The 24,904-nt window shown below is 46.9% G+C and overlaps 1 protein-coding gene across 2 annotated transcripts in view; it reads right to left on the reverse strand.

Annotated features, from left to right (window-relative positions):
• Positions 1 to 24,904, reverse strand: part of LDLRAD4 (low density lipoprotein receptor class A domain containing 4) — a 429,669-nt gene that overhangs the window by 370,228 nt on the left and 34,537 nt on the right. The window contains exon 1 of one of the 2 annotated variants that reach the window (XM_061594732.1): positions 1,739 to 2,029. The exons of the other annotated variant lie outside the window; for it this stretch is intronic. The gene's annotated coding sequence lies outside the window, so the exon portion shown is untranslated. Of the gene's footprint in view, positions 1 to 1,738; positions 2,030 to 24,904 lie in introns of those variants that run through there. 2 annotated transcript variants of the gene reach the window in all.

The raw sequence follows: 24,904 nt of genomic DNA on the forward strand, positions 1-24,904 counted from the left end.
CCCTGTTACATTCATTACAGAGAACTGGTTTACTAAACCTGGATTCAACTGTAAACTGACATTAAATCACAGTTACCTAGTTTGGGGTAACAGGAAACTGTAGATGAAAAATAGCAGGATTGATGAGCTGAAGCCAGTGAACAAAATGAGGTGGTTGGGGAGGGACAGGGCAAGTACGTCGGCCAATTATTATTCCCAGCTTTAAAAACTCTGATTTATTAAGCCAGGAACATTCTCGAAAAGGTCCATTGATTCAATAAAGAGAAGAAAAGAGCCTTTCTACTAGCCATGCTTTACAACACACAAATATAATGTTTGCCAAGCTAAAAAAAAAAAATCTATCCAAAATGCATTTCCTACAGCAAATTAACAATATTCTGATTCATCAATCTGTATTTTCTTGGAATGTTTCAATGTTAATGAGTAGTAAATGAAAAGGCAAAAAAAAGGTAAGCAGATGTCAGGTAACATTCCTATCTCCTACTGAAATCCTGGCCCAAAGCAACAGAGAACCAAAGACTCTGCCTTCATTAACATTTGAATTTCACAGGAAGCAACATTTTTCTTAAATGAGTTAGGCTGAAATCCAATACACATTTACCTGGGAGTAAGTCATTAAACCCAATGGAGCTTACTTCTGAGTAGAAATGTATTGGATTTCAGCCTTAGTCCTGATGCTTTCAGCAGAATATAAACTATTATAAAAACATTCAGGATGACTCTGACATCCTATGGAGCCTTTAGAATGTCTAAGGTAGGACTAGGCCACATGCAACCTCACATGGTTGTAAAGAAGCAATGGATTGTATCTAACGTTGATCCTACTCAGGTGCACCCACTGAAATTAATGGGAATGACTAACTTAGGCCCATTAATTTCAATAGGTTTACTCTGAGTAAAACTTAGACGGCTGCAACACAGTATTAATATTTTTAGAGGAATGCTATTTCTTTGAAAATGACAACTTTTTTTTTAATTTTGAGCTTTGTTTCATGTATTTTGCAATCTAACTCGTTCTAAAATAGAGTGAGCTAGATAGGAGACAAAGAGGAGGAGGAGAGTTCTTTTTCAACCAGATCTGGTGTCGGGGTCTTTAAAAACCCAAAATGAAGGAACAACCTTTTCCCTTGTGCTTTTGGCCTCAGCCACTGCACAGCTGCTGTCTCTGCTATTGTAGGCATGCTCCAACATCCATCAGCTTAACGCACACCCCCACACCCCGAAGGAAGTGCATTTCACACTTTCAGAACACTTGCTGTAAAAGATGCACATTATTATTGAGGAAAATGCTTTCTTCAACAACTACAAGACAAATGTGACATTGCAACTTTATGTGTGCAAAGAGTACAGCAAGGCTTTTCAAACATATTTAAGTTGGACAACAAAAGAGGCTTATTACATATGCTATCCATTAAATCCAGATATGAAGTTATATTCTCCAGTTTGATCATACTAACTGCTATAAAACTGCTATAAACAATCGTTTATTGAGATGCCATCTTTCCACAGCAAGCTGTGCCCAAAGTAGCTTACAACACACATTCAAAATTTTAAAACACAAAGCACTGGGGTAGGGAAGAGAAGTCAATTCAGAAAAAGCAACAATAAATTTAAGTAAGACAAAAACTAACAATTTAGCAAACACAGAATAAATCATATTACAAAAGAAACAGTCTAGACTTAAAATTCAAAGCAAGAAAGTGAATAGACAATAGAGTTCCAGGTGCAGGTTACTTACTGCATTCCAAGGAGCCTCAGCAAAGCCTGGCTTCAATACAGTTCAGAGGGGAGGGGTCCTGTCACCAGGTTAGATGGTACAGCTGGTTCCCCCTCTCTTCCAGAGGAGATCAACAGGGGCAAAAAAGGAAATGCTGGGAAAGGCAACGATGGTGAGGCATCTTCCCCAGCTTCTTGGAAATTCTAACTGCTGCTGCAGGTCTTATTGCACCATACAGAAACAAGTTGTTTGGAGAAAAGCTGGTATTTAGCCCAAAGTCAACAAACAACAGGCTGATATTTGCTAACAGGAATGTAGTCATCCCAGGTCTGGAGAGGGGACTTAGACCCCTTCTTTTGTGAGCAGGGTCCCTGTCTCCAGTATCCTTTCCTGCTAATTGGAGCAAATCAGAGTGAAAGGAGGTAAGTCAGCCACTGAGAAGGTGCTTCTCGGAAGCTAACACACTCCCCTTTCATGCATGTAGAAGGCTGCATAATTTTAGAAGGGGGTGTGGCTGTGACTGTCATAAAGGGATCCTGGACTTCTGAATTTGCCACTACAGTACTGCTGAGAAGACTCTTCTCAGTAGTTAACACATTCATCTTTCATGCTGATGGCTCCTAGGGACAAATGTGGAAGAAGGTATGCATGGGAAGGACTGAGGAGTGTGGAGATGACAACAAAGAGCAAGCAAGTATGAGAAAGTGAAGAAGGGAAGGGAAGGGAAAACTTGTGGTTAAGGGGGCACTCTCTCTGCTGCACAGCCTCCAGTCTGCTTGTTTACAAGGATCTTATTTTCAACCCAGCAGTAAAAAAGGGGAGGGAGAAGATGAATGGTTTTGTCCCAGCCCAAAGCCAGGAGTAGTAGGGAAGGACTAGGGAGACAGAAAAATATGTTGGGGGGGGGGAAGAAAATGTGTGTGAGTGATGGTGTTTCAGCTTTTAATGATGATCTATATATGTGTGTCATGCATGGTATGGTGAAATGCAAATGAATATGCTTGTGTGTGTTTGTGTTTGTTTTGCAGCCAACTCCAGAGGTTAGGATCAGGTATTTCCATGCTTAAGTTTCCTCCTAAAACTAATAAGCTCTGCCCAAATGCAGTTACTCTGAATTTTAATATGACTACGAAGAAGGGAAACTCAGCAAAGGAAGTTCCTTACCTTACAGCATCTTAGTATATTTGCTCATGTACATGCACAGAAAATAGTAGATCTAGCTAAAAGGCAACACAGAGATCTGCATAGATCGATGCAATGCATCACTAAGGGAAAGTATTCAAACAAAGTAAGAGACTGAAAGCTCATTTAATTGTATAACCTTAGAAGGTGGTATGACAACATGAGGGGGCCTGGTGTGACTATCATGAAGGCATCCTGCACTTCTGAATTTGCCACTATACTACTGTTTGTTAAGGATTCTAAACATGGCCTAGATACTGTAGACCAGCCTTTACCAACCTTTGGATCCCTAGATGTTGCTGGACTATAGCTCCCATGAGCCCAAGCCAGCATGGCCAATGGTCAGGAATTATGGGAACTGTAATCCAGCAACACTTTGGGACCCAAAGGTTGGGAAAGGCAGTTGTAGATCATTCATTGACCCAGTTTACACATAATTCTAAGTCAAACCATGACTTAGCACAAACGTGTGGGTTCTTAGGAGATCATGACAGCTTTGCTCCTCTTCCAGGCCTCTTGCATGCTAAGCCATTGTCTGGCTCAGCATCTGAACCCAGGTTCATGGCTTTTCTCACTCCTGAGAAACCATGAGTTGTACCTAGGTTTTCTTGATTTACTGTGTGTGGTTTGTCTAGAGGAGACATGCTAAGCCAGTGATCCCAACCTTACCCCCCCCATGAACCACCTGATAGTCTTTGTGGATCACCTAGGGATTTTTCTGTCTGTTGTAGCAATGCATTGTGCCAGATGCTTTATGATTTTTGTGTTTTTATTACTTTTTATTTCCTATATTGTATTTTGTTGTATTATAATTTGCATTCCATGCAAATTTCAATAAATAAAATAAATGCACAATTAAAAACCAATTTGAATATTTAATGTGGAATGCCATGGACCACCTGAATGAATCTTGTGGACCGCAATTTGGGAATCTCAGCACTAAGCCAAGCTATGGCTTAGCACACATCAGCAGGAGGAACAGAGGAGGAATAAACCAGCCATGGTCTTCTCTCCAGGAACTTGCCCACACTTTCGTCCTAAGCCATGGTTTGGCTTAGCCACTAAGTCTTAGTGTTACATTCATACCAAGTAATTGAGATATATATTAGACAGAGGAAAGACAACCATGTTGGCTATGTTCTACCACCACTGTCAGAGGCTGTATGGTCTGAATACCAGTTGCTGGAAACCGGAGGAGAAAGAGAAGTTCTGATTTCAGGCTTCCCACAGGCATCTTGCTGGCTACTGTGAGAATAGGATGTTGGACTAGATGGACCACTGGCTTGATCCATTAGGCTCTTCTGATGTTCTTAACAAAGAGTTGTTGTTCTTGCTACAATAGACTAACAGGGCCACCCCTCTGAAAATTGGACAGATGGGAAGAGTTCTTATTCAAGAATCAGTAGTTAAACACACACACTATCCTTTTGCTTTGTTTTAATGCACTGCCAAACCTTCCTGTGGCTGTGTGGGAATGCTATTGTTTTGTTTTTGTTTATTGTTATGTTTTACAGTGTGTTTTGTTTTTATTTAACATTGTGTAAGTCTCTTGGGGACCTTCAGGTATCAAGCGACTAAGAAATCTAGTAATAATAATAGTTGTTGTAATGGAATGAGATTCAACAATGCTACTGGAGCACAGTGGAGTAAAGATTGGGGGGTGATGTTAGTAGGAATGGGCTACAGCTCAGCAGAAGAGCATTTGCTTTGCATGCAGACAGTCCCAGGTTCAGGCCCTGACATTTCCAGGAACGGCTGGAAAAAGATCCCTGCCTGAAACCCTGGAAAGCCATTGCCAGTCAGTGTAGACAGTACCGAAGTACATGGACCAAAGGTCTGACTCTGTTTATGATAGCTTCCTATGTTGCTATATTTCTGATGATAAGATAATGGTGATAATGATATTGATGACAGTTCCAGATACTGTGCAGGAGTTATTCAAGCTGTATTCAGAACAGTCTAAAATTTCTATATATTAAAAATAGTTTCTCCCTCTCTATTTCTCTGTATGCTAACTTACAATTAAGTAGAATATGGACATCTCTACAGTTTCTATGACTAGACCATCTGGAAGGATAAGACTACACAAGCAGGAAACAAAAGCACTGTCATACCCATCATGCTGCTAAGGGGTGTGTATACTGTGAAATATGTTATACCTTCAGTATTATTCGCTTCATTATATTTAGTAACGTAAGTCAAACATGTCCAGGTGATTGCAGTTATGAACAATTCCCAACAGCATCCAGTTAGTGATTCACTTACCCATAGGCATAGTTCTTTTAAAAACACATTGCAGCTACATCTAAAAGTGCCTTTCACAACATTAAGTTCTATATTATTGTTTGCTTTTTTTTAAAGGTGTAGAGCTTTCAGATTAACTTTATCCTTTTTACAATAACTGGTAAGGAGCACTGTAATAACTTCCTAGATATTACATCACTGAAGCATCTTTGAGGAGGGGTTTTATTCACATAAGTATTTGGAAACTATTCAAGTTTGAAGTATTTTGTATATGAGATGCATTACCACCCTTGCTCACTGTCTCTAAACACATGTGCGCACTACATTGTGTTTGGGGAATACGTCGTCCTGGAGAACAACTGTTTGGGGGAATTTCGGTCGAATGATGTGGTATGGGGGAAAAACCTCTTCCCAATAGAACCTTGGCCCCTTTCCATCAGAAGACAGCCTGATTTCAGTCTGATGGAGCCAAGTCCAACTAGCACAGCTAACAAAAATACAAAGAAGCCAAGCATGGATAACATTCAGATTGTTTAGTCTGGGTAGGAGTGCTCTCACAAGGTACAAAAGAAGCCATGGAAAATACTTCCAAAAACTAACAGGTTAACTATGTTGCTTTCCCAGAAATGGAGGGGGGGGAATATAGTTACAGCAGAGCTGAGAAGCAGGTAGGAAAATAGGATTTATTTATAGCATTTGTACCCTGCTTTTTAGCCAAAAAGGCTCCCAGAGTGGCTTACATACAATCAATTAAAAGATGACCACCCTTGCTTATACTCTAAAAAAAACCATCTAAAAAACTCCACAAACAAGGGAAAAGGGAGAGGGGAGGGGAGAGGGGGGGAAGCAGACTCAGGCACCAGTTCTTAAATAGTAGTTCTAATAATGACCAGCTGACATAGAGACAGTTCAGGGGTAGGAGGTGCCGGATGGAGCTGGTCTTCCAGCGAAGCTGATGGGATGAGACCTGCTTCCTTTCCTACTGAGGCAGCCTGATGGGGTTAGAGAGGAGAAAGGGAATTATGATCTATCCTTCCACTTAGGCTCGATGCAGGAGAAGGGACAGTTATTCCAGGATGCAAGAGTCACCTTTTAGGAGCTTGGGGAAGAGAAAGGGAAGGATCAGAAAAATTAGGGACCAGAGAGGAAAAGGAACACATCTCGGGAATGCTGAGAAAGAGAAACCAAGAAAAGGTCCAGGCAATTATAGACTTGGCACTGAAGGCTTCACAGAAGAGGCAAGGTCCAGGGAGGCCAACTTTAATTTTATGTCCATCTGCTCTTTTTATAGATATTTTAAAGCCTCTCCCTGCTCCTCCATTTCCCCCCCTTCTGATCCACCTTTGACTCAGTCCTTTCCATTCTCAAACTCAACACACAGCTTCTCCTCCAACCAAGGACCAACTATCCACAAGCTCCTTCATTATTTCCTGAAACTGCAATTTAACTTCTTCCTTCATGATTGCTACAATATCCTTTGGCACCCCCCTTTCTCCTCCATCGGGACACCTTTTCCTCTTAACAATAAGTGACCTCGTTACCTTCTGTATTTCCACTTGCAGAGCTCCCAAATTTTGCTTCTTTCCTTCAAGAAAAGTTTTTTTTCCACAATCCAAATAATAGGTTCGGGTGACATCTAAAGGCATCCCCTCTTTATAAGTATCCCAACATCCCCAGGGTGGGGTGTCTATCTCTCAAACTTCAGCAAATATAAGAGAGGTTGCCGATCTCCCAGACCACACCGCCATCTTTTTGGCATCCAAACTCCACTGGGAGGCTATTTCCCAAACACATGAAAAAGAAAGGAGTTTGTAGGTGAGTAGCTTTTTAGGCAAGTATGGCATTTTCTTGCACGGTGCCTTTCCCTTCTTGGGGTCTAGGAAATGAATAATCAGGTGGGCTGTAGAGGCTTTAATTAGATTGGAAGCAGGTGGAGATAGGATATTACCATTTCCCAGAAGTCTCATGCCTGCTGAATCGAGGGTGAAGACATTTTTTTTGTCCATGCCTTTGCAGGGACAGGGAACGTCTGTAACCCTCCAGATGTTGCTGGACTACAACTCTCACCATCCCTGGTCATGCTGGCTGGGGCTAATGGGAGTTGGAGTTCAACAAACCTGGAAGACAACCGTTTCCCTATCCCACCAGGGTCCATTTGGTGCCTTTTAACCAGCCCTGTGCTAACTTACCTTCCCAGGCAAAATGGAGACCTTTTGAGTCAAGGTGCTGGGGAAACACTAAATATGACTCTCTTGGCAATAGCACAGTAGGTATGTGCTAGTTGTTGTGGTCATCCACAATTTCCTAGCATTCACTGCATGTTTTGAAACATGTGTCTGCCCTTCCCTTCACACACTTTCTATGAGAACACTGGTACATGGCAAACATGATTGAGCACAAAATGTAAAGTCTCTCTAAGGTTTTTGAAAGGAAAGGAGTCGCAACAACACGTAACTCTGAGGTCCCTTTCACATGAGTTTCAGGGAAGGGGCCCTTGGCTGTTAAATGGGAAACAAGAATCATTGATAATTTTCTCCATAAATTACACATGCAAAGTATACATTTCAGAGCAACCAGTAGTACTGCTGAGTGAAGAAGATGAGACCCTTATCCCAGCTGAGAAGTCAAATCAAACTGCACTTATAAAAAAAGGCAAGATAATAATCTGAAGTGGTATAGTACAACAGGGAAAGAATTTTAGTGTAAAATTCTTTTTTTTCAGTCAAGGACCATTCTGAGCTCATTTGAAAGAGAATGTTCTTTTCTTGCTGTTTGCTTAAGCATATGTCAACTTTAACAGATTTGTGTCATCGCCCTCTCAGAGGACTCATCAGACGAGGATGACTCGGGAGTAACAGCAGCAGACCCAGAAGCAGCAGACCCAGAAGGAGAAATGGAGGAAACTCCTGAGAACCCAGCTCCTTCTCCCCCTCAGCTGCAGAGCACCCCAGACACAGCTGAAGCCCTTCAGCCAGACGCAGCCAGTGAACAGGATACTCCCCCGTCACCTGCAGAACGTAGACAGCAGAAGGTCAGACAGAAGAGGGGCAGGCCTGTCCACTGAAGGCCAAAACGCTGAGGGCTCACACCTGCTGACAAACCTGCTCCTTAAAAGTCAAACCTTGGGTTCAGCTTGTTGCTGACTACAACGTCAGGCGTGACCACTGTGTGTCTGCTTATCCCCTGAACCTTGACTTGGACTGATCTCTCGGCAAACTAGACCCGGACCTTCACTGACATCTCTTCTGGATTTCTGGCTTGGCACGTAAGCTTTGAACGGCCTCTGCCCTTATCTTGCTTCCTCCTTGCTAGCCTGGCAGATTTATAGCCAAGCTGCCGGCTGAGGACTTACGGCCTGGCAATTACCAAGGAATCTCCAGCCCTGCCTGCACCCCCACCGACACTGCTGTCTCAGTGAAGAGCTGACAATTTGCACATCGACAGAAATCTTATCCAGAGGCAGAATGTAAAGGAAAATGGCATGGCTGGTTTATAAGTGGGTCACTCATTTTTCATTAATGGTTAGGGATGACTCATAACAGCATTATTTTACATATTAATAATATGTAAAATAATGCTTCTGGGCAAAGAGATTCCACACAGTGCAGATCCTCTGCCCATTTCCTTAGGAGCATTCAGCAAGACATTATCACAGTGTATTAAATAAATATTGGATTTAAAAAAAAGTATCTTTCACGGGCCATTACTAAATTATTCTGAACAAAACACCTGAATTGCCGCCAGTATTTGAATGTCATCTCATTTATTTTCAAGAGGATCTAAAATCATCCCAGTTATTTCAATAGATGTAATCGAGCCTAGCCTAGTTTGAAATGAAAAACCCCTATTTCCTCCCCCGCCCCACTTCAAGCACTGGCTGCAACTATAAGCTTCTTTTTCTTCAAGTGGCGAGAAATCAAGCACCATCATATACTGCAAGCAACAGTGTTCCTCAGGCAGTGACTTCTAGGCAATCCTTTCAGGTATAGCTTAGGAAATTGATCATCTTGCTGGAATGACAAAAAAAATAAATACAAAAGTAGATCTTAAGATTCCTTCCAAAATTAATTCTTCCATAGGTCTAGCAGGCTTTTATAATTCACTTTCTTGGTATCTTTTGTGTTGACAATTATTTTATATGTTGTTTTATCACAGTTCAGTCAGAAGCGCCACTACATGTAACTTAGCAACAAAACTTCTCCATGCTTATTTTTGTAGTACAGCCACAGTCAGGGCTAAAGACAAAGAACTGCTCAGTTAGTCAAACATTACTATTATATTGGCTTTGAATGCACAATAAAATTGTTCTTTTTAGGGTTTCCTTTTCAAATTGAGAGAAAGAGAAATGCTCAAAACTTCAGTGGTGTAACTGAACAGTGACATTCAGGGTAGAGACACACTTCCTGTTGTGCCGGTCCAGTGTCTCCACCTCTTATTTTCTGAAAACGGGGGCACACGATGCTAGTCACCCTCTGCACCTTTTAACTCTAAAACCTGGTTGGATTCGCTCAAGTGCTTTTTTAAAATTTAGCTTCAGACAGATTTTGCAACTGATTGGTAGATCAACCTGTTGTCCCTCCAGGTGTGGCCAATGGAAACACTTTGCTGTAGGCTTAAGCAGAGACAGTAATTGGCCCAATGCTTTGCTGTGGGTGGTCCGGAAAGGTCTGAAGTCAGCAGTGGGGAAGAGAGGTGTGTCCAACCGAGGGCAGAGTCACTTCAAAACGCAGCCAGAAAAAAACATTCTTGCTGCTTTTGAAGCGACAAGTGTGCCCACAGACCTAGTGTGAGCCAAGATTTGGTGGGCAGTTATATACACCAGTAAATGTAACTGATTTGTTATCAGAAAGTGAGGAACAGCTAACACAGTGGCATCTTTGAAGACCTCCTGAAATGGAGGTTGTTCTTCTAGAGTGCAAGTACATGTGTGGCAAAACTAGTTCTAAGGATTTATCAAAATTTAAAAGGAACTGGGTAGGCTTCTTTAGCAGTTATCATGCTCTCTAGCTCCCTGAGTTATTAGCTAAATTTTGATCAACATCATATAGGTGCATATTTTGTGACCTGACCAAATACAGATTATCTTATATATTACTAAATAGATTGTTACTATTAATTGATGCAGGATAACAATGGTCTCCTTCAGTCCAGCTCTACACGTAACAGTGAAATGTGTGTGTAGGGATAGAATGCTGAAGTGGTAAAATGAATTATGCTATATTAGACTACAGGTGGAAGATAGCACTTTTGCATCTCACCTATGTTAACTCCCTGTAAGTAGAAAACTAGCACAAGGTAAGTCCTAGCTAGAGCTTTTACCTTTGATGTACTAATTTTCTATTTGCAATGTTTTCTCAAGGAGAGGGTTAACATGGGGTAGCACTGAAAAGTGGCATCCTCCTCCTGTCTAAAGTTGTTCTGTTTCATCACCTTAGCATTCTGCCACTTCATTCTCCAGCATAAGTCTGAAGGTTTCATCAATCAATGAGATCTCCATCAGAAAAGAGCTAGTAATAGATATTTAGGTTTTATTTTATTCTAAGTGAATTTCTTCTCCAGTTCTTCAACCAAAAAGCATTCTGGTGGGATTGGGAGTTTCTAGTTCAACTATTAGTCACAGAACCAAGTACAACATAGAAGACAAAATTTCCAAGAATTTGTTATTGTGAAAATTTAGATTTGAAATATGTAGTGTATGGGATCAAACAGCAAACACAGAAACATGTTCCCAGTTTTAAAATCAGAACTCAAATTCAAGAGCAAGACTGAACAAACTTAGATGAAATTATAGCAAATTTGGGCTTTTAATTTCAGTTTCTATTCTTGTCTTGACAACCAAACTCCAGCTAACAGTTTCCACTTCAAAATGCCACTTAAGCAATGTGTCATGAAGTCAATATCAAAGGTTTGTTAGAATGGCCTTGTCTACAACCAAGCAATTGGTGTTGCACTGAAGTAGAATTTTTAACACAAAGCAAAAATGCAATAACATACATATGATATATTTTCCCAAATGAATACCAACTGAGCTTGAGATACTATTCCAATGAATTCACGGGATTTATATGGGGCTACAACTATGACCTATTTGCATCTTATGACCATTAGTATCTTACAATATTGTATGCATCTGTTTTCCCAACATGAGAAAATTAGATAGAAATTTACATACCAGTCTCAGAGCTGTTTGCTGAAGTGCTTTAGGGTGCAATCCTATACTCCAGATCTGCCTGTTGAGAGGCTTTGGGACAGAGATGGGGAATCTGGTGCCCTTCAGATGTGATTGGGCTCCGAATCTCATAAAGCCAATAGTCAGGGATGATTGGAGCTGTAGTGACCCCAGGCAGAAACACCCCACAGTAACCTCTACTCCAACAACTGAGGGTTCCAAAACAGAGCACCTCACAAAGAAAAGCAAGGGAAAACATGCGATGTAATAGATAACATAACTGCTGCAACTGTCTCCCATTACTAGACCACCCCCTTTGCCGAACATGAATATTGTGTTTTGTCTGTATTGCTCTAACACTCACAGACAGAGGCAGAGAGAGCAGAGGACAGAGTCTCTCTCTCTTTCTCTGGTAAACTCCCTGCTGGCAAGGTCAGGCACTCCTCTCCAATCATTGCCACTGCCCTCAACACAGGTGGTAAAAGACTGAGGTATTGAGCACTGGCCAAACACTCAGGTGGCATCACTTCATCTCGCTCAAGCCTTCTTCTCCTTTACAAATACCACTTGTGCATGCAGCCTCAGGTACCCTTGCTCTCCACCAGATGTTCTTCTTTCATACAGTTCTATAGAGTCTATGGGGAGACCCACTCTCTGAACCAGTGGCAGTGACCAGGATGCTCCTGGATATTACTCTATGGGATTCTTAACTTATTGGTTCCAAGCAGGCTCCTGCTCCCTTGCAAGTGCCATAACAGTATCAAGCCGGCCACATAAGGGACATTGCACCTGCTGCCCTACTGATTACAGCAGCACTGCCCAAGGCACAGGACCCTGCTGGAGTTACTAGATGGCAACCCCATACGTGTCTTTTCCTTTTAAGATCACCTGCATCCCAGAAGCTATTCAATGAAAACTTTCACCTTGCCATACAGATTGTTTCTTTGTTGCTATATTTATTAATTATATACTGCTTTTCACAACATCTGTGTCTCAAAGTGGTTTACAAAAAAAAAAAGACATATGATATACAAAATTTAAAACTACAGAGATTAAAACATCAGAACAGCTGTCATGGTTCAAAGGCCTCCTGAAATTAAACTGTTTAAACCAGTGGTTCCCAATCTGGGAGCCGTGACCCCCAGAGGGGGCACAAAGTAATCCGGTGGCGGGCACAAACAGTAAATAAATGATTTTTTTAAAAAAAGGTCTTCCCTCCCTGGATACTGTCTGCTGCCCACTGCTGCTGCAGACAACACCTCCCCCTTGCTCCAAACAAGAGGGGAGGACTTTTGCTGAAGTGGCAGAGCATCTTTCAGGCATGCCAAGGGCAGGCATCTGCCTGTAAAACACATGGCAGACTCCAAAGGAGGCTGAGTGTGCAGCTACCAGGAAGAAGAGGGGATTACTATCGCTGACTGCCAACTGCTCGCACTGCCACTGCTGACAACGCCCTTATTCAGAACAGGAGGAGAGGGCTTTTCATGAAGCAAAAAGAAGCAAGGCTGCAAAGGAAAGGCTGCTTTCCTCCTTCCTTCCTGACAGCCAGCCTGCCTGCCTTTCTTGGCTCCCGCTTCACTGCCACCTCCTTTTAAAAATTATTCTTATTTGCAAGACTGCCCAAATCTCACCTTAGGCCCAGAGTCAAGAAGCAGTGACAAAGCTCAGGACTTGCTTCCCTCCATTTCTGAGGCTAAGTATGTGTGCCAGCATCCCTCCTTTCTTCCACCTACACTCCACTCCCCCAATCTCTCTCTCCAAGACACTGCAGCAGTTGAGGGCTTCCCCCCTCCTACATGCCCAAATGCATGCACGTCTGCAGGTGCTTGCAGGAGGGGCAGGTGTGTTTGTGCTTGTGTGTGTGCTGATCTGTCTTCTGCTCCACTCTCATTCACCAAGTGCATGCTAACCAAGTCATCAGTTCTGATGATCATCCCAAGGCCTAAAAGCACTAACTCCCCTCCTCAGTCTGTGCACTATGTTGTCATCAGTGCACAATCTAATATCCCCATCACAAACACATTGGTGCTTCTTGATAATTATTAAAAAGAAAAAAGAGAAAAAAAGCTCAGCAGGTTGGCTGAGGCTGGGATCCTGGTATTGCAGCAGAAATGCTGCAATATTTATTTTTTTAATTATTATTGCAATATTATTTTTTAATTATTATTGCAATATTATTATAATTAATTATTATTTAATTATTATTATTGCATTTATATTCCACATTTCCTCCAAGTTACTCAAGGAGGTACACATGGTTCCCCCTTTCCATTTTATCCTTACACCAACCCTGTGAGATAGATCAGGCTGAGAGACTGTGTCTAGCCCAAGGTCACCCAGTGGGCTTCATGGCTGGGTGGGGATTTGAACCTGGATCTTAGCCTAACACTGTCACCCACTGGTGTTGTGAGACAGGACTGTACATATTCAGACTGGGGGGGGAGGGGGTATACCAATTTGATTGGACCTTTGCCTTAAGAAAAGAAAACAACACCTACCTGTCTGCAGGGAGCTTTAAATGGAAAGGGATATTTGGAGATATGATTTTGCCACACACCATTTTTTCAATTAACAGAGACTAAAATTACAATTAGCATGGGAGGGTCACAAAAATTTTTGAGCTTACAACGGGGTCCCATACTCATAAAGGTTGGGAACCACTGGTTTAAACCAGGCATCTGAAACATAGAAGAGACAGTGCCTGTCTGATTTCCAGTGGGAGGAAGTTCCATAGAGCTGGGTTCACTACACTGAAGGCACAACTTCTCGTAGACACATGTCATGCTTCTGGTCCATGAAGTACTACTAACAATGCTTCCCCAGATGATCTCAGTGATCAGCTTGGGAAATAAAGGGTAAGGAGGTTCGTAAGGTATCTTGGGTTTATGTTGTTCAGGGCTTTGGATACATTAAATCAACAAGGCTGTTTTTTCTTGCTGTGTTTCAACTCGATTTTGCAAATCCTGGTGTTTCCAGCCACCCGCTGTCTATCCCCAGGTTTCCCAATTGCCACTGGTGGAGCTATCATCCCTCCAACTCCATCCTCACTGAAAGTCATCTTGTTATTCTTGCTGGCACTTTAAATAATCAAAGTGAGTGAGATTCCCCTCCTTCTTGTTTACAGTGACTGATGGATAGAGATGAGCGTGGCTCTCCCCCCTCCCTGCCACCTCTTGTTTTAAAATGAACAAGACTTGCAAACCTAACCCACTTACCAGGACATAAGCTAGGGGTAGAATCTATTGGCTGGTGCCAGTTTGAAAGCATTCTGTGGACCTAACAGGCGGTATTGATTCGAGTTCGTTCTTTGTCCACTAGCCGCTGCTTTTACTAATCTGTATTTTTCCCTTGCAAAATATGTTGATATTAATATCGATAATTTAAGGGAAATATCAATATTTTGAAAGGAAATATCAACACATGAAAGGAAATAGATCAAATTATTTTCATATCAATTATCTTGACTCCCAGCTGTCCATGGAGGCTCAGGTTTCGGCTGTGAGCGGGGCAGCTTGGTATCAATTACATCTGATGAGACTGCAACCCTACCTTCCTGCCCATCTGCTCCCACAGGTGATACATGCCCTGGTCTCCTCCCGCTTAGACTACTGTAATGCGCTCTACGTGGGGTTACCCTTGAAAATGGTCCGGAAATTACAACTGATACAGAATGCAGCGGCATGGCTGATTAAGAACAGCCGTCATCGTGATCACATCACTCCGGTGTTAGTAGATCTACACTGGTTGCCAATTGTTTACCGGGCCCAATTCAAGGTGTTGGTGCTGACCTTTAAAGCCCTATATGGTTTCGGCCCAGTTTATCTGAAGGAGCCCCTCCAGCATCACCAATTATGCCGCCTGACGACATCAGCCACACAAGACCTTCTCTCGGTCCCACCAGTTAAGATAGCGAGGCTGGTGCGGACCAGAGAGAGGGCATTCTCGGTTGTGGCCCCCACCCTCTGGAATTCCCTTCCTTTTGACCTTCGCCATGCTCCTTCCCTGATAGGTTTCCGCCAGGCGTTGAAGACCTGGCTGTTCAGGCAGGCCTATGGGATCTCTGGGGTGGGTTGCTTTTAATACCGGTATATTAATTATTGTTTTGGTTTTCATTGGTTTTTATTGTATTCTATCATGTAAATGTACGTCGCCTAGAGTGGCCGTTAATTCGGCCAGATAGGCGACTCATAAATAAAATTTTATTATTATTATTTTATTATTATTTTAGAGGCAATTTTTTTTCAATCCCTTTTTGAAAATAGCTACATAAAATCCAATCCACAACAATAGAGAATAGCCTCACTTAATTCAATGCAGCTTACTTCTAAGTAGACACAGATAGGATTGCAGTGGGCAGGCAGTGAGTGGGTGGGCAGGAAATGGGATGCTCCTCCGTGATACATACACACAGACACCCACTGAAATCCGGCATGTAGGTCCAGCCCCAGAAAACATTTCTACTGTATACCACCTGAGATTTCCGTTTTAAAGTCAGAGTTAAGCTGGTTTTGTTTATACAGCACAATATTTCAGAAGAAACCAGTGGATTGTGGGTAACATTGTGTGTACCCAGAGTCAAAGAACAGGGGTGACTGCATTTTAAGCCAGCATTGTGTTCCTAACCTCAGTTTATTGGCCCTCATCCAGTCCATCACTGCATCCATGTCTGTCACCACCTCTCCTAATTCAAATGTAACAGAGAAAAGGAGCTGGGTATCATCAGTGTACTGACAACACCTTGCCCCAAATCTCCTGACTGTTTCCAACAGCTTCATATAGGTGTTAGGCAGCAAGAGGGACATAACAATGCCCTGCAGAACCCCAAAACATAACTACCATGGGTCCAAAGAGCACTCACCCAGTGCTACTTTTTGGACCTGAGCCTGCAACTAGGAACAGAACCACTGTAACACAGTGCCACTAATACCCATCCTACAGTGCTGATTCAACAGGATACCATGGTCAATGGTATCACAAACTGCCAAGAGTTTGATCTGAAGAAGCAGGGTAGCACTTCTCCTGTCTCTCTTCCAATAAATGTCATTCATCATGGCAACCAAGGCTGATTCAGTCCCAAACCCAGGCCTGAACCCAGATTGAAATGGCTCTAGATAATCCGTTCCATCCAGAAACACTTGTAGTTGCTCCGCCATGACTCTGTATACCACCCTGCCCCAAAATAAAGTGTTAGCTACTGGTTAGCAATTGTTACATCCCATTGGGTCCAAGGCTGGCTTTTTAAGGAGTGAACACAGTCACCTCTTACAAGATGAAAGGCACCACCCCATCTCACAATGATACATGTACCACACCCTGAACCCAACAGTCACACTCCCCTACCTGGTTTCACCAACCAGGATGGGCAGAGGTCCAGAGGGCATGTGGTTGGACGCAAAGCTACAAGTATCCTGTCCACATCATCAGGCCACAGAAAGTGAACATGATCCCACAAGACAGAGCAAAATAGTACATTGGGCACCTCAACTGGAACTGCTACAGTTGTGGCATCAAAGTCGCTGTAGAGTCAAGCAACTTTACTCCCAAAGTATTGAGTGAACCATTCACAGTTGCTTCCATGGGCTCCAGATACCAGTTCCACAGTATTTGGTGTGACAAGCCTCTGGACCACACGGGAAAACTCAGCTGGTCAACTGCTTGATGGCTGAAGGAGACTGTTCCTGGCAACCCAAAGATTACTGAAGAAATAATGTTTTTAATTGTATTTTAGAGCATTTTAACTGTAATTGTGTTTTGGAATGTTTTTAACTGCTTTTAGTATGTTTTTTTCCTTGTTAAATTGTTTTGTCTATGTTTACCGCCCTGGGCTCCTTCGAAAGAAAGGACAGGATATATGTTCAATAAATAATAATAATACGTGAGGACACCGTGGAGGAAGCAAAGAATATCTTTTTAGCTGCCTCCACTATTACTTGATAGACACAGTTATGTGCCCTAACAAGTGCTCGGCTTACACTCTAGTCCTCTCTCGGCTTGCTTCATTGCTCACAACTTCTCAGCAAGTCAAGGAGCTGCTCGGGCTCCACCAAGCAAGAGAGGACCTTCAGGAGTGATCATGTCGATGACTCTCCTATCGTGTCATGGCCCCGTCAGAGGACTCCTCAGATGAGGACGACTCGGGAGTAACAGCAGCAGACCCAGGAGCAGCAGACTCAGAAGGAGACATGGAGGAGCCTCCTGAGAATCCAGCTCCTTCTCCCCCTCAGCTGCAGAGCACCCCAGATACAGCAGAGTCCCTGCAGCCAGACACAGACAGTGAACAGGATACTCCCCCCTCACCTGCAGAACGTAGACAGCAGAAGGTCAGGCAGAAGAGAGGCAGGCCTGTCTCCTTAAGGCCCAAACGCTGAGGACTCACACCTGCTGTCAACCTTGCTCTTTATAAGGCACACCTTGGCTGCAGCTTGTTGCTGACTGCAACGTCAGGCGTGGCTTGTGTGTTCCTAGTTTCCTGGCACCCTCTTTCGGACTGACCCCTTGGCACTTGATCCCGGACCTCTACTGACCTCACTTCTGGACTCCTGACTCGGCAAGTACGCTTCGGACAAGCCTGGCCCTTATCAGCTCCCCTCCTCCTAGACCTGGCAGATTTATGACCAGACTGCCGGCTAAGGACTTTGCTTCCCTGCCAACCACCCAGGAATTTCCAGCCCCCCACCGGCACTGCTGACGCAGTGTAGAGCTGACAGTTTGCAGTCAGCCCAAAACAAAGCAGGCAAACGAGGGAGTGGGGGAAGTGCTGACCATGGAGCAACTCCAGCAGGAAAACTTGCTCCTGCGCTCACAAGTAGACCAGCTGTTGTTGGCCGTCCAAGGCTTGCAAACCCAGCTAGCAGCAGCCCCACCCCCTCTCCCTACAGAGAGAGCCAAGTGCCCTGTGACTCTCCCAGAGAAATTTAATGGGGCTTCCGACCAGCTCCCAGCCTTCTTGGCCCAGGCCCAGCTCTTCATGGAGTTACGACCAGAGGCCTTCCCAGATGATAAGACCCGGGTGGGATTCTTGATTAACCTGTGCACCGGGGCCGCAGCTAGATGGGCCACGCCCCTACTCCTCGAGCGGAGCCCCGTGCTCAATGACTTAGCCACCTTCACCAGAGAACTGAAGGCTATGTTCGAGGACCCAATCCAATCAGCTACAGCCAACCGCCACATACGCCGGCTGCGGCAAGGCCAACGCCCCTTGGGGGAATATGTAACAGACTTTCGTTTATTACAACAAAACCTGGGCTGGAACGAAGCAGCTCTCATGGACCAATTTCAGGAGGGGTTGTCGGATGAGCTTCTGGATGAGCTAGCTAGGGTGGAGCGCCCTGGAACCCTGCATGCCCTCATACGCCTGTGTCTCCAGATTGACGGGAGGCTGGAAAGCAGGCGTGCTGCCAACCGACCCCGGCCAGTCTACAGAGCATCAGCCCCAGTGGCTGGGCCCTCGGAGCCCGTCGGCAAGGACCCTACACCCCCGGCAGAACCGATGCAGCTGGGAGGGGCTCGGCCACATCTTTCTGCGGCCGAAAAGCTGCTGATGCCGGCAACAGGGCCTCTGCCTGTATTGCGGGGCCCCGGGACATTTTGCAGCCCAGTGTTCCGCAAAACGACCCACAGCCCCTGCCTCAGGAAATGTCCATGCCGTGGCCTTCACAGGCCCCTGAGCCGGGGCAACCTCATGGTTCAAGGGGCCTGCCACCTCAGTTCCTCACCGCCCAAGCATCTGACTGTGTTGATCGCACTGACAGTCCCCGGAAGGGGGACCCTACAAGTACCCACCATGCTGGACTCGGGATCCACCAGCAATTTTATGGACGTGTCCTTTGCCAAGCTCCACCGGGTTCCTAGTCAACCCATTCACCGCCCCCTCCTGGTGGAGACTATTGATGGCCGGCTTCTCGCCTCGGGCCCTGTAGTACAGCAGACAGTGCCGCTCGACGTGGCCCTGGGGGAGCACCAGGAAAGCCTCCAGTTCTACCTGGCTGCCGCACCCCACTTCCCGGTCGTGATGGGCCTGGCGTGGCTCCAGCGGCACAACCCCATCATCCAGTGGTCCATGGGCCGTCTGACCCTCGGATCCCCCTATTGCCAAGCCACCTGCTGGAGGCCAAAGGAGCGCATCCTGATGACCCGGGAGGCAAGCTCCGTGCTCGAGGCCTTACCGGAGCAGTACCGGGAGTTCGCGGATGTGTTTGGGAAGCAAGAGGCAGACCAGTTGCCGCCCCATCGTCCTTACGACTGTCCCATTGATCTGCTACCCGGAGCCAAGATTCCCGTGGGCCGTCTTTACTCCCTGTCAGAACCCGAACTAGCAGCCCTCAGAGAGTTCCTAGACAAGAACCTGCGCCGAGGGTTCATTCGCCCTTCCACGTCCCCTGCAGCCGCCCCTGTCCTCTTTGTCAAAAAGAAATGTGGGGAACTCCAGCTGTGCAATGACTACCGCGCCCTCAACCAGATTACAGTTCGGAATCGCTACCCTTTGCCCCTGATCCCAGAACTGTTAGAGCAGCTGCGGGGCGCTCGCATTTTCACCAAACTAGACCTGCGAGGGGCCTACAACCTGGTGCGTATGCGGGAGAGCGATGAGTGGAAGACGGCCTTCCGCACCCGTTATGGGCACTTTGAGTACACCGTGATGCCGTTTGGCTTGTGCAACGCCCCTGCCGTCTTCCAGCACTTCATGAACGACATCTTCCGGGACCTCCTAGACCGCTTCCTGGTGATCTACTTGGATGACATCCTGATCTACTCGCGGAACCCCTCGGAACATAAGGAGCACGTTCGAGCGGTGCTGCAGCGCCTGTGGGAGCACCGCCTCTTCGCCAAGCTCGAAAAATGCGCCTTTGACCTCACGACCGTGGATTTCCTAGGCCATCGGATCTCGCCCTCGGGTATCCAGATGGACCCCGCCAAAATTGAGACCATCCTCCACTGGGCAGCTCCGCAAAGCCCCAAAGATGTGCAGCGCTTCTTGGGCTTCGCCAACTATTACCGCCGGTTCATCTCCCACTTCTCCGAACTCACCACGCCCATCTCAGACCTGCTTCGAGGCAAAGAGAAGTTTGTTTGGACCGAGGCCGCTCAACAGGCCTTCCGGCGCCTCCAACATGCCTTTACATCTGAACCCATCCTCCAGCAACCCGACCCTACCCGACCTTACATAGTGGAGGCTGATGCATCTGATAAGGCAGTGGCAGCGGTCCTACTTCAGCCGGTGGGGAGCAAGCAGTCCCTGCTCCCCTGTGCGTTCCATTCCCGGAAACTCAACGCTTCGGAACAGAACTACACCATTTGGGAGAAGGAGTTACTGGCCATCAAAGTAGCTTTCGAGACCTGGCGTCATCTCCTGGAAGGGGCACGCCATCCGGTCCAGGTACGAACGGACCACCGAAACCTGGAGCACCTGCAAAGCGCCCGACGGCTGAACCAATGCCAGATCCGGTGGTCCCTGTTTTTCTCCCGGTTCCAGTTCACGGTCACCTGGCTGCCGAAACACCCTAGCAGACGCGCTCTCTCGCAAGCCGGAATACCGAGGCGAGCAGGTCGATCGCCCCCTTCGCCCAATCCTCTGCCCAGAGAACTTCGCTGCTACACACCAACCACAACCCCTCCTGGACCGGGTGCAGGAGCAGCAGCAAAAGGACCCCTACGCCCTGGCCCAGCAGCGAGAGCTCCAGTCCGGGACGGCCGCCCGGGACAGCCCCTTTTCCTTGCATCAGGGCCTCTTGTACCACCGGAACCGGTTGTACGTTCCCCCGGGAGCTCTGCGGGGAGAGGTGCTCCACCTCTGCCATGACAGCCAGCCTGCAGGGCATTTTGGAACGTATAAAACCCTCCACCTGGTCCTACGGGATTTCTGGTGGCCCCGGGTCCAAGCGGACGTCAAGGACTATGTAGCGGCCTGTGATACCTGCCAGCGAGCCAAGAGCCACCCCGGCAAGCCCCCAGGGCTCCTGCTCCCACTGCCTACCCCCCCCGGGCCCTGGCGCTCGGTCTCCCTGGATTTTATCACGGACTTACCAGCCTCCCGGGGAATGACCACCATCCTCGTAGTCGTAGACCTGTTCACCAAGATGGCCCATTTCCTCCCCTGTGCCGGACTACCCTCTGCCCCAGAAACTGCGCAACTGTTCTTGACCCAGGTTTTACGGTTACACGGCCTCCCCGACCACCTGATCTCTGACCGAGGAGCCCAGTTCACCGCCCGGTTCTGGCAGGCCCTGTTTCGGGCCCTGAACGTCCAGATCCACTTGTCCTCCGCCCACCACCCTCAATCAGATGGATAAACAGAACGTACCAACGCCACCGTCGAACAATACCTGTGGTGTTACACCTGCTTCCAACAGGACAATTGGGTGGATCTGTTACCGCTGGCGGAGTTCGCGTATAATAACTCCGTGCATGCCTCCATGCGCCAGACCCTGTTCTTTGCCTCTTACGGCTACCACCACCGATTCTTCCCCTCAGTGCGACCCCCGTCGCCGGTCCCCGCTGCGGATGTCATGCTGCAGGAGTTGCAAGCCCTACAGGCAGTCCTGAAGGAGCAGCTGGAGCAGGCCAAGGACGAGTATAAGCGCTTTGCTGATCGCCACCGCCAACCAGGCCCGCTGCTGAAGGTAGGGGACCGGGTATGGCTCTCGACCAAATTCCTGCGTTCGCAACAGCCGTCTCACAAGCTGGAGGCTCGGAACGTAGGTCCCTTCCGGATCACCCAGCAAATTAACCCGGTGGCGTTCCGGCTCCAACTCCCTGCCTCCTTCCGCATTCACCCTGTCTTCCATAGATCACTGCTGACTCCCGCTCTCCCGCCTCACCCCTTGGGTAGTAAACCGCTGCCCCCGCCGCCGATAGAAGTCAACGGGGAAGAGGAATTTGAAGTGGCACAGATCCTGGACTCCCGGAGGCATCGTGGCCGCCTCCAGTACCTCATAGACTGGCAGGGGTATGGCCCTGAGGAACGTTCGTGGGAAGATGTGGCGCAGGTGCATGCCCCTCGTCTGGTCCGGCGCTTCCACCAGCGCTACCCGGATAAGCCGGGCCCCGGCGGGAGGCGGAGGGTTGGTCGTGGGGCGGGGGATAGTGTCATGGCCCCGTCAGAGGACTCCTCAGATGAGGACGACTCGGGAGTAACAGCAGCAGACCCAGGAGCAGCAGGAGACATGGAGGAGCCTCCTGAGAATCCAGCTCCTTCTGCCCCTCAGCTGCAGAGCACCCCAGGGACAGCAGAGGCCCTGCAGCCAGACACAGACAGTGAACAGGATACTCCCCCCTCACCTGCAGAATGTAGACAGCAGAAGGTCAGGCAGAAGAGAGGCAGGCCTGTCTCCTTAAGGCCCAAATGCTGAGGACTCACACCTGCTGTCAACCTTGCTCTTTATAAGGCACACCTTGGCTGCAGCTTGTTGCTGACTGCAACGTCAGGCGTGGCTTGTGTGTTCCTAGTTTCCTGGCACCCTCTTTCGGACTGACCCCTTGGCACTTGATCCCGGACCTCTACTGACCTCACTTCTGGACTCCTGACTCGGCAAGTACGCTTCGGACAAGCCTGGCCCTTATCAGCTCCCCTCCTCCTAGACCTGGCAGATTTATGACCAGACTGCCGGCTAAGGACTTTGCTTCCTTGCCAACTACCCAGGAATTTCCAGCCCCCCACCGGCACTGCTGACGCAGTGTAGAGCTGATATATCTCACCATTCCACAATGACATGAGAGCCATGACAGAATCGCTGACTCATTCTGAACATTCAGGAATCCTTCTGTTTCCATTAGTCTCCAGGAAAGGAGTCTCTGAACCGGTCCCCCACCTTAGCAGAGCAGGTCTGCTGCTACAAGTCCAAACTTCACCAGGAAGTGGTCAATCCATTCCAACAGGTTGGTATTCTCACACATCCTATTTACACACCGCCCCTCTTCCCAACTCAGGGCAAAGAGAAAATCAAGGGTATGTCCTGTTCCATGTGTTGGACCACTGACAACTTGAGATAGTCCCATGGTTGCCATGAACTCCTGAGCCAGTCCTGAGTCATCCTCAACATGGATACTGAAGTCACCCAAAACTATTATGCTGGGGGCCCTCCAACATCAGCCAGCACACTCAAGGAGTCTGTTGGCCAGCGGGGTAGGTGGTACAGTAATAGCATCCATAGCCTGTCTTCATGGCCCTACCACAAATACAGGTCCTCTAGCCCTGTCCCATGGTGAAGAGGTTTTCTGATGATAAAGAATGACTTCCAATGGACTATAGCAACACCTCCCCAACTCCACTTCTCAAGTCTAGGCTGGTGGTACACTGAATACCTGAGTGGACGGAGCTGGGTCAAATCAACCACCACCCCTTATTCTCCCACCCAAGTCTTGGTTATGTACCCCATGTTGGCCTGCTCATCCACAATTTGATCATGTAGGAGTACGGTTTTATTATGGATTGACCTGGCATTCAACAAGATAGGCCCCCAGCCACACCAAAGTGACAAAGTGGGTCAGAAAAGGGCACAGAGTGCAAGCACCAATAGTTCCCCCCCCAACTAACCCTCCCAACCTTGCTCACAAACACCACAATGCCCAGTTCTGGTGGGCTCCTTTCATTTTGTCTGCCTCCCAAACACATCCTCTCAGAACCCACCAGTCAAGTTCAATAAAAGCCACCCTACTATACCACACCACACCTCTCACCTACAGTGGACACATTCCCCTCCCAACTCTCACCCAGGAGGAAGAAGGTGCCACCCAACAGGCAGGTCCCACGCAACCCTGGGGTGAGCTCACTTCTTTTCACCTTAAACTCAACAAACAGCATATATAACATTCATACCTAAATGTAATCAACAGACTGAAAAATACCACCAAAACTGCATTCTGGGGAGGACTGGGCAACAAAAAATCAAGGGGGTTGTACCTGAACCCTCGTGCTGATGCCAAAGGGCACACTTTTTTTGGTGCCACTCCTTCAGGGTTGTCCCACCACACCACAGTACCCACCAATTTATAGCTCCATGCCACAGGAGCCAGAAGTTGTCCACAGCTGCAAAATATTTTAAATGCTGCTCCTAGAAGCAGTTGTCACTGTAGATAACAGGCAAGAAGAGGAACCAAGGTGGGGAGGGTTACCAGGACTTGTGGGGGGCAGGTGCAGAAGTTAAGACCTCTGCTTCAACTCCTGTTCCACCACACTGTAAGTCCTCAACCTGAAGTCAGGCAGGATCCCTCTCCCTCCCAATCTTAATTTGATCTGGCTTCTGCTGGCCTCAGGGTGGGACTGAAAGGTGTGAGGGGCAGGGACACTCAGGCACAGTGCCCCCCCCCACTTATTCAGGGTACGCATGTGGGATGGGATATTGCTACCAGGATATATGAGGCAGTCAAGAAAGGGAATGAAGGGGAGGGAAAAGAAACAAAGAAGGGGGCAATGAGCTCTCAGGGGATGCTACCCAGCAGTGCCAAACTGCTATCAGTCAAGATAGTAGAGGGTGTTACATGGGTTGCCCAGTGGATGGACCCCCAAAGGACTGGTTTGTCCATGCAGACCTCTTCTGATTAGCTCAGATATGCCAATCTGAATCTAGCCTCCAGCATGTTTAACATAAGCTGTT

This window comes from Rhineura floridana, chromosome 1, assembly GCF_030035675.1.
Source record: "Rhineura floridana isolate rRhiFlo1 chromosome 1, rRhiFlo1.hap2, whole genome shotgun sequence".
NCBI lineage: Eukaryota > Metazoa > Chordata > Lepidosauria > Squamata > Rhineuridae > Rhineura > Rhineura floridana.